Raw genomic sequence first — 10,016 nt, forward strand, 5'->3', positions numbered from 1 at the left:
CGTCATTTGCATAAAGTTCAATCTATCGAACTTCATGCAAATTCACATACGGCGACGGGGCCGTCAGCTGGACGTGCTGTGTCCATCTGCACCGCGCGGCCGGAGCTCCTGCTCTACATAGACAATGAATGGGATCTGTTGACTTGACGTCCGTTGACGGAGTTGGTGTGTCTGCACCATAAGGGACGTTTGGTCACGGGGAGTGACGGACCGCGAGGTGCCGTGTGGTGCCAGCTCAGCTCACGTAGTAAAACTGCTCCAGTGAAACAGCCTGAATCGATTTCATATCAACCCGAAATTGACAAAGACGAAAACGAAGGGAATTTAATCTATAATTTCAGTACGTTTTAGTTAGTTTTGTAAACACACAATACAGTTTCAGTTAGTTATCATTTTTTTCATTTGATTATAGTTTTTATTTATTTCAGTTAACGAAAATGTTTTTTCCATATTAGTTTTCGTCATTTCGTTCGTTTTTGTTAACGATAATAACCTTGCTACTCTGCTTTTCTGGGGACGACACAAGTAGCAGACGATGCCCTTCTCAACCAGAGTAGCTACCAGTACCAGTCACTTAGCTTTGTTTTAACAGCAGCTCCAGACTGACAGTTTTCACTAGAGCAGTGGCCCCTAACTTAACATTTTAGGAGAGCAAGTAGAACATTTAGGGGCACAAACTTGTAAATTGATTTGCAGGGCAAGTAGCCTATTCACAATACTCTCACACATTGAGCTGCCAGCTGTAATGACAATCATCATATTGTTTGAGTCTCTCCTTCATGTTTCACCAGCGTTACAAAACAAAAGACAAAGAGGCAAATTCACTGGTTGCACATGTGCACAAGTAGATGACACATTTACTGGCACTGTCCCAGATTTTAGGGGCAAAATGCCCCATTTAGGGGTCTGGAGCCCTGTTTAACAGTGAAACACAATAATCAATAGTGTTATTTAAAAATACTTTGTATGAGTGTTTATTTTGCACAATTAACCTGTTATAGGCATATTTAATTTGAATGTTTAGTTTTGGCCCGCGACCCTCCACCCCGACTCATGTTTGGCCCTTCACTGAGAAGAACTTGGACCCCGCTGGTCTAGAAGCTACTTGGAGCTCATGTTGATGAGATATTTAGATATTTACCAACAACGTAATATTAATACATGTTACAGAACAAAACACAAAATTACAAAACACAACACACACAAAAACACAAAGGACAATCAACAAACATTCCCAGGTCAATAAACTATGCTATAGATATGAGTTAAGCAGTTTTTCTTTCAATTTCTTGAAGACTGCTATAAGGGGCAATAAGCTCTACTGGGGTATGAATCCTTTAAACTGGGGTACGACTCCTTTAAACTGGGGTACGACTCCTTTATACTGGGGTATGACTCCTTTAAACTGGGGTACGACTCCTTTATACTGGGGTATGACTCCTTTAAACTGGGGTACGACTCCTTTATACTGGGGTAGGACTCCTTTAAACTGGGGTACGACTCCTTTATACTGGGGTATGACTCCTTTAAACTGGGGTATGACTCCTTTAAACTGGGGTATGACTCCTTTAAACTGGGGTACGACTCCTTTAAACTGGGGTAGGACTCCTTTAAACTGGGGTACGACTCCTTTATACTGGGGTACGACTCCTTTATACTGGGGTACGACTCCTTTATACTGGGGTATGACTCCTTTAAACTGGGGTACGACTCCTTTAAACTGGGGTATGACTCCTTTAAACTGGGGTACGACTCCTTTATACTGGGGCAGGGCTGTAAACTAACTTTTTGGCTCACCTGCCAAGGGGACCGGTAGATGAAAAAATCTACCGGCCAAGGACATTTTTTACCGGCCAAATAATAAGTTGCCTCTTTTCGTTACATATACATCAGTTTCAGCACTTTTCATTGAGATAACAGTATTTTATAGCAATACATGCTTAGAAAAGAAGCCAAAGCCAAATAAATTGTAATCTTATTGGATAATCAAAACATTCCAAATTGGGAAACCTTAACATTAAACTAACAAACGAAACACTCCTTTTATTCTATTCTATTCTATTCTATTATTCTGTTACTCAGAGATGTTCACAAGTCTTTTTTTTTGTTTTTTTCTGGTTGTAATGACCCTTCTATCAACTGCTGCTATCCGGTCTACTAAGAATACTGCACAGCTAAATCTAAGAAATTCAAAGCATTTACTGTATTATTATCACTCCTTTATTAGCATACAGTAGCCTACCTATTGATTAGTTGTTTATGATCACTTTAAATAGGCTATTGCAATGCAATATGAAGAAAACACACAATGGAAGCTTTCATTTAAAGAAAAACTGTATATAGTATATAGTATTCTGAGTCAAGAAAGAATCAAGGCTGCTCTGTCCCTCTGCATGTTTCTGACAGAAGAACTGCTGTTATTATTATTTTTTAATTAGCTCAGTCAACTCACGGGGGCGTGTCGACACATGCAGACTTCCATACGGGCCTTCAGTCATATTTCGCAGCAAAAAAAAAAACAACTTATCCTACAGTAGCCTGATATGTGCCAGACCAGTTATGCAGCAGTCCCCGTGAAGGAGGGCCAGACAACAAACGTTGTGCCTCACCTGTACGGACGGTGCGGCTATAGGCTATTAAAAAAAAAAAAAAAAAAGCCGGTTCACAGTCACCTGTCATTCACTCGCAGCTGACTGAGCTGTCAGAGGAGCTCTGCCTCTGTCCCTCTCTCTGTCCCTCTCTCTTGTAAAAATAATAATGATTGTTCACAAGTCCCAAAACACGAGTCCAAGTCTGAAGCATAGACTGTGGTCTGAAGTCTCTGTGTGTGCAACTCGAGTTCGAGTCGCAAACGGAGTCCCCATCTCTGGTCTATAGCTCCGTGAGCGCGACAGAGATAGGCAGGCAGGCAGGCAGGCAGGCAGGCAGGCAGGCAGGCAGGCACGCACACACACACACACACACACACACACACACACACACACACACACACACACACACACACACACACACACACACACACACACACACACACACACACACACACACACAGCTGTGGGGCAAAAACAACCGGCGCGGAGAAATGCAAACAAGGGAGGGCTCCGGCGATTTTCGGTGCGCGGCGCTTTGCAGCGGTGTCCGCGTGTGTCGCTGGCGTGAGGCTACGTTGCTTCTGAGGGGAACTGTTTTCTACAGCGGGGTCAAGCGGGACAAACATCTACCCGCCCCCGTGGCGTGTAGCCCTCCAAAATTAAGTCGCCAGGGGAATATTTTAGTCGCATTTGGCGAGTGGCGACCGTTAGTTTACAGCCCTGTACTGGGGTACGACTCCTTTATACTGGGGTATGACTCCTTTAAACTGGGGTATGACTCCTTTATACTGGGGTATGACTCCTTTAAACTGGGGTATGACTCCTTTATACTGGGGTACGACTCCTTTATACTGGGGTATGACTCCTTTAAACTGGGGTATGACTCCTTTATACTGGGGTACGAGTCCTTTAAACTGGGGTATGACTCCTTTATACTGGGGTACGACTCCTTTATACTGGGGTACGACTCCTTTAAACTGGGGTACGACTCCTTTATACTGGGGTACGACTCCTTTAAACTGGGGTACGACTCCTTTATACTGGGGTACGACTCCTTTAAACTGGGGTACGACTCCTTTATACTGGGGTAGGACTCCTTTAAACTGGGGTACGACTCCTTTAAGCTGGGGTACGACTCCTTTAAACTGGGGTACGACTCCTTTATACTGGGGTACGACTCCTTTAAACTGGGGTACGACTCCTTTAAACTGGGGTACGACTCCTTTATACTGGGGTACGACTCCTTTAAACTGGGGTACGACTCCTTTATACTGGGGTACGACTCCTTTAAACTGGGGTATGACTCCTTTATACTGGGGTACGATTCCTTTAAACTGGGGTACGACTCCTTTATACTGGGGTACGACTCCTTTAAACTGGGGTATGACTCCTTTAAACTGGGGTACGACTCCTTTATACTGGGGTATAACTCCTTTAAACTGGGGTACGACTCCTTTATACTGGGGTATGACTCCTTTAAACTGGGGTACGACTCCTTTATACTGGGGTACGACTCCTTTAAACTGGGGTACGACTCCTTTAAACTGGGGTAGGACTCCTTTATACTGGGGTACGATTCCTTTAAACTGGGGTACGACTCCTTTATACTGGGGTACGACTCCTTTATACTGGGGTACGATTCCTTTAAACTGGGGTATGACTCCTTTAAACTGGGGTATGACTCCTTTAAACTGGGGTATGACTCCTTTATACTGGGGTACGATTCCTTTAAACTGGGGTATGACTCCTTTAAACTGGGGTACGACTCCTTTAAACTGGGGTATGACTCCTTTATACTGGGGTACGATTCCTTTAAACTGGGGTACGACTCCTTTATACTGGGGTACGACTCCTTTAAACTGGGGTACGACTCCTTTAAACTGGGGTACGACTCCTTTATACTGGGGTACAGCTCCTTTATACTGGGGTACGACTCCTTTAAACTGGGGTACGACTCCTTTAAACTGGGGTACAGCTCCTTTATACTGGGGTACAGCTCCTTTAAATGGGGGGGGGGGCACCAGACCCCTGTAAACGGCGGCTGAGCCCCTGTATAAAGGAGGACCGGTCCCTGTTTAAACCTTTAAACTGTTTTCTTTTTTCTTCTGATCTTGAAACTGGACCAGAGTGTAGAACCAGGTCTGAGGCCGACACCCACCTCCCATCATGCTCTGCTCCTCCGCGGGGGGGGCGGGGGGGGCCGTCTCTCCATCCATCGTCACTCCTGGGGGGGAGAGGGAGAGGGGGGGTGAAGAGGAGGAGGAGTCAGAGCGCATGCGCAGCCACAAAGCCAGAAGCCTCCATGATGATGATGCAGCAGCAACAGAGAGAAGTCTCTTTATATCACACACACACACACACACACACACACACACACACACACACACACACACACACACACACACACACACACACACACACACACACACACACACACACACCAGTCCCCCCCCCCCCAGGACTGACGGGGTTAAACCAGGTGCAGACGGAAAATACCGCCGTCCGTTTCCCGCCTCTGGGCGTGAGAGGAGAGACACATGGAGGAGAGAAGGAGGAGAGAAGGAGGGAGAGAGAGAAGGAGGGAAGGAGAGATGGAGGAGAAGGAGAGAAGGAGAGAAGGAGGGAGAGAGAGAAGGAGGGAAGGAGGAGAAGGAAGAGAGGAGGAGGAGAGGAGAGAAGGTGAGAAGGAGGAGAGGAGGAGAAGGAGAGAAGGAGGAGAGGAGGAGAAGGAGAGAAGGAGGAGAAGGAGAGAAGGAGAGAAGGAGGAGAGGAGGAGAAGGAGAGAAGGAGGAGAGGAGAGAAGGTGAGAAGGAGGAGAGGAGGAGAAGGAGAGAAGGAGGAGAGGAGGAGAAGGAGGGAAGGAGGGAAGGAGGAGAGAAGGAGAGACAGAGGAGAGGAGAGAAGGTGAGAAGGAGGAGAGGAGGAGAAGGAGAGGAGGAGGGAAGGAGGAGAAGGAGAGAAGGAGAGACAGAGCGGTGGTGGGGCGGTGTTTAGCAGCCGCCCCATGTGTTGAGGCCACAGTCCTCTCTGCAGGCATACCCCCGGTTCGAGTCCCGCACCGAGCGGCCCTTTGCTGCGTGTCATTCCTGTTTCCGGTCCATTAAAGGCAAAAAGCCCCAAAAATATATTTAAAAAGAAAAGAAAAGACAGACTGTCTTTACCTCCGTTCTGCTGCAGCTGCTCCGTGTTCTGCTGCTCCACCCTGCTGCTGCCGGTCTGTGAGGGGGGGGCTGCTGCTCTGCTGCTGCATGCTGGGAGAGGAGGCTGTGTTACCATGGCAACCCTCCACAGCATCACAGACAGCATCGGTCCAATGGCAGCGCCTCCTGGTGGAGGAATAAAGAACTGACATCTCTGCATTGTTGGTGAATGAGCAGTGTGGTGTTTTCAATCATTTAAGGACATTTATAGATCACCCACGTTAATAGCATCATTGAGGATCCTTTACAGATAAACATTAACACATAGGAGAGTAAACAAAAACAAAAAAACAGTTTTCTACATGAATGTTTCAATCTACATTTTGTAATAAACTAATTCTAAGTATAATCTGATATGACCAAGACACCTAAAAACAAAAACACGGCCGTTTTCATCAATTTACCAGCAAGTGGGCAACACACATACATTGGAGTGAATGGGTTTTCTGGGCGCTGTTGCAACACCCATATCCTGCCACTAGGGGGCAAAACCCTTAAACCCTTAAACCCTTAAACCCTTAAACCCTTAAACTCTTAAACCCTTAAACCCTTAAACCCTTAAACCCTTAAACTCTTAAACCCTTAAACCCTTAAACCCTTAAACCCTTAAACCCTTAAACCCTTACCATGGGGGTCAATGGAGGTGTTGTTACTCTCTAGTCTGAACTAAACTTCTTCATTGTTCACAGTCTGTTTTCATGTGTTCCTCATTAAATTATTATATTCATAAAAATATGTCATTTACATTTAACTGAAAAATCAATAATATGAATAAATCAATAATCACTGATCAGTTAATGATCTCTGATGTCACTGTGACGCTGCAGCCGGGGCTGATGGGTAACGTAGTCACTCCGGGGCTGATGGGTAACGTAGTCACTCCGGGGCTGATGGGTAACGTAGTCACTCCGGGGCTGATGGGTAATGTAGTCACTCCGGGGCTGATGGGTAACGTAGTCACTCCGGGGCTGATGGGTAACGTAGTCACTCCGGGGCTGATGGGTAACGTAGTCACACAGTGGTCAACCTTGTCCAGCCAATCACACCTGACTTCTGTTACCGTGGAAACCAGACGCTGCACAGGAACCATCCCATATGACGTCATAATTATTATGAATAAATAAACATAACAAACATATGATGTCATAATTATTTATAATGAGTCTGGTCATAAGGAACTAAAATAAGAATTATTATTAAATAATTTGTCTGTCCGCTCATCTGATTGGATTAAATCAGAAGTAAGCGATCCGGTGGTTTTGGCTAATGCTGCGTTCCAGGCAGGCTTTTGAAACCGTAAATTACAGCTTCAAGTCACGACTTACGACTTTGTAGCGTTCCAGGCAACCCACTGGTGTTTCTCCGACCTGTTTTACCTGTGAAAGTCACTATAACGGCCACTCGTAACTTCTGACCTGTGAAGTCGTACCAGATCGAACTGGTACCACTTCACAGGTCTGAAATACACGAGTTACGAGTTGCCTTGAACGCACCATAACAGTCCTCGTCCCTACGTCACCACATTCAGGCGCATCCCTTGGCTGCACACACAGAGAGGACTGCCCCTTTATGCCGTTCTCTCTCCTCATTGGATAAAGGTTGTAGGATACAAGGAAAGTTTTCTCCTGGGCTCAGAGCAGAGCAGAGTGACTGACAGACCCGTGTTTCAGACCAAACACTCTATAGAAGTGATTGCTGTCGGAAGATACAACTATTTAAGACTTAGATTAACACAAACATTCACCTGACTTCTGCTTTAATATCGATATTAACATTAATATTAATATCGATATTAACATTAATATTAATATTAATGTGAATATTAAAGGGAAAAATCTATCAATTTTATAAACATTAACATATTGATATTACTATTACTAGCGATATTGATATTCATATTGATATGAATATTAATATTAATGTTGATATTAATATTAATGTTAATGTTGATATAATATTGATTGATTGCTTTCCTTTATTAATATTAAAATCAACATTAATATGAATATCAATATTAATATAATCATATTTTACATTAGTATGAGGCTCAGTCGTTTCCTTTGATCTGATCGATCTATCGTCTCCATGGAGGGGCGGTCAGCGGGGGTCAGGTGTGTTAACGCCAGCTGGTTGCCATGGGGACCGGTGTTCTAGATGAGCCAGCGCTCAACGCAGCCGTCAGATCTGTCGACTTGATCCCGACGTGTTCTGACGTCGTGCAGCCGCCGGCAGCCCCAGGGCATGATGGGAAACACACCAGGTCATGAGCTGATTGGCTCTTAGTTAGGACTAAAAACACTACGTGTTGTTGTATAATGCTGGATTATATGGATCTCATGTTGTTGAATATAAAAATATATTCACACTGAGTCAAACTTCTGTTCTGAGAAATATATTAGTTATTTATTGGACAATTGCAGTACAGCAGAAGGTCCTGTCTGGACTTCCTGTTTTACTCTGAAGGGCCTGTCTGGACTTCCTGTTTTACTCTGAAGGGCCTGTCTGGACTTCCTGTTTTACTCTGAAGGGCCTGTCTGGACTTCCTGTTTTACTCTGAAGGGCCTGTCTGGACTTCCTGTTTTACTCTGAAGGGCCTGTCTGGACTTCCTGTTTTACTCTGAAGGGCCTGTCTGGACTTCCTGTTTTACTCTGAAGGGCCTGTCTGGACTTCCTGTTTTACTCTGAAGGGCCTGTCTGGACTTCCTGTTTTACTCTGAAGGGCCTGTCTGGACTTCCTGTTCTCCTGCTTTCCCAGAATGCATTTGGGTCAAATCTCCACAACCAACAGTTTATTTCTGATCAGCTGCTCAACGATGACATCATCATGAATTCAACATTTACAAAAGGTTAAAACACACACACACACACACACACACACACACACACACACACACACACACACACACACACACACACACACACACACACACACACACACACACACACACACACACACACAACAAAAAGGAGGAACAGTTTGTGTTTGTGTTACAGAACTACACTATGGTTACTATGGTTACTGTGGTTACTACGGTTTCTATGGTTACTGTTAGTACTATGGTATAGAGTTCTCAACGGGCCTGAACATTACAACCCGACCCGACCCGACCCGACCCGACCCGACCCGGGTTATGAAGCCCGGACCCGACGGAACCCGACACACCAGCTTTAGTTATCTGCCCGAACCCGGCCCGGGAAAAAAAAAAAAGCAGCGTGTTTTCTTTGCAGCGGGAGGTGCCGCTGCCGCTGACACAGCACTCGTCTTCTTCCTCACGTCATCTGGCCCCTCCGGTACCGGCCCGCTAACGGGCGGGACTTGATGTACCGCTGTAGGCTACAGTTGCCCTTTGATCAGCGGGCGGCGGCTCAATTGATTACATTTCCGCCGCGGGAACGGTGCGTCTTTGTGGAGATGTATCCACCAACCAGAGCGCGTGCTGTTGACGCACAGCTGCAGCTGTGGAGTCGGCTCACGTCTATCGTCATGTTTCAGTGGTTCTGCCCACAGCAGCACAAGATGCAGAGTGGGATGTTTGTCTGAGACACACACGTAAACAAACAACAATTTACACCAGAAATGTTTTTTATGAGAGAGAAAAAGGCAGCCCGAGGTCCGACCCGACCCGAGTCACTTTCATATTTTTTCGACCCGAACCCGGCCCGAACCCGCGGGTCCGGTCGGGTTTGTCGGGCTGGCCCGGCCCGTTGAGAACTCTACTATGGTACCACTTGGCCTCGTATTTAAATAAAGTTTTAGTCAAATGTGCACAGCAACAAGATCATGTGACGGTCCAGATGTTCCAGCTTCATTATGATGCCCAGTGTGTGTGTGTGTGTGTGTCTGTGTGTGTGTGTGTGTGTGCGTGTGTGTGTGTGTGTGTGTGTGTGTGTGTGTGTGTGTGTGCGTGTGTGTGTGTGTGTGTGTGTGTGTCTGTGTGTGTGTGTGTGTGTGCGTGTGTGTGTGTGTGTGTGTGTGTGTGTGTGTGTGTGTTAAGCTGGTGATCAATAGTAATAATAGTACAGACAGTTACATGAATAAATAACGGTGTAGATTACAGAACGTGAACGCCGTCCAGCTGCCCACAGGCCTCGTCTGATTGGCTACATGAATCTGTGTCCTGATTGGCCGGTCTGAGCCCGGGCTGTGATTGGCTGAGACTAGATCACTGTAACAGAGAGTAAGGACAGCATCGGTCCAATGGCAGCGCCTCCTGGTGGAGGAATA

The sequence above is a fragment of the Trachurus japonicus genome, chromosome 8 (assembly GCF_045865225.1).
Source record: "Trachurus japonicus isolate A0001 chromosome 8, Traja_1.0".
In the NCBI taxonomy this organism is placed as follows: Eukaryota; Metazoa; Chordata; class Actinopteri; order Carangiformes; family Carangidae; genus Trachurus; species Trachurus japonicus.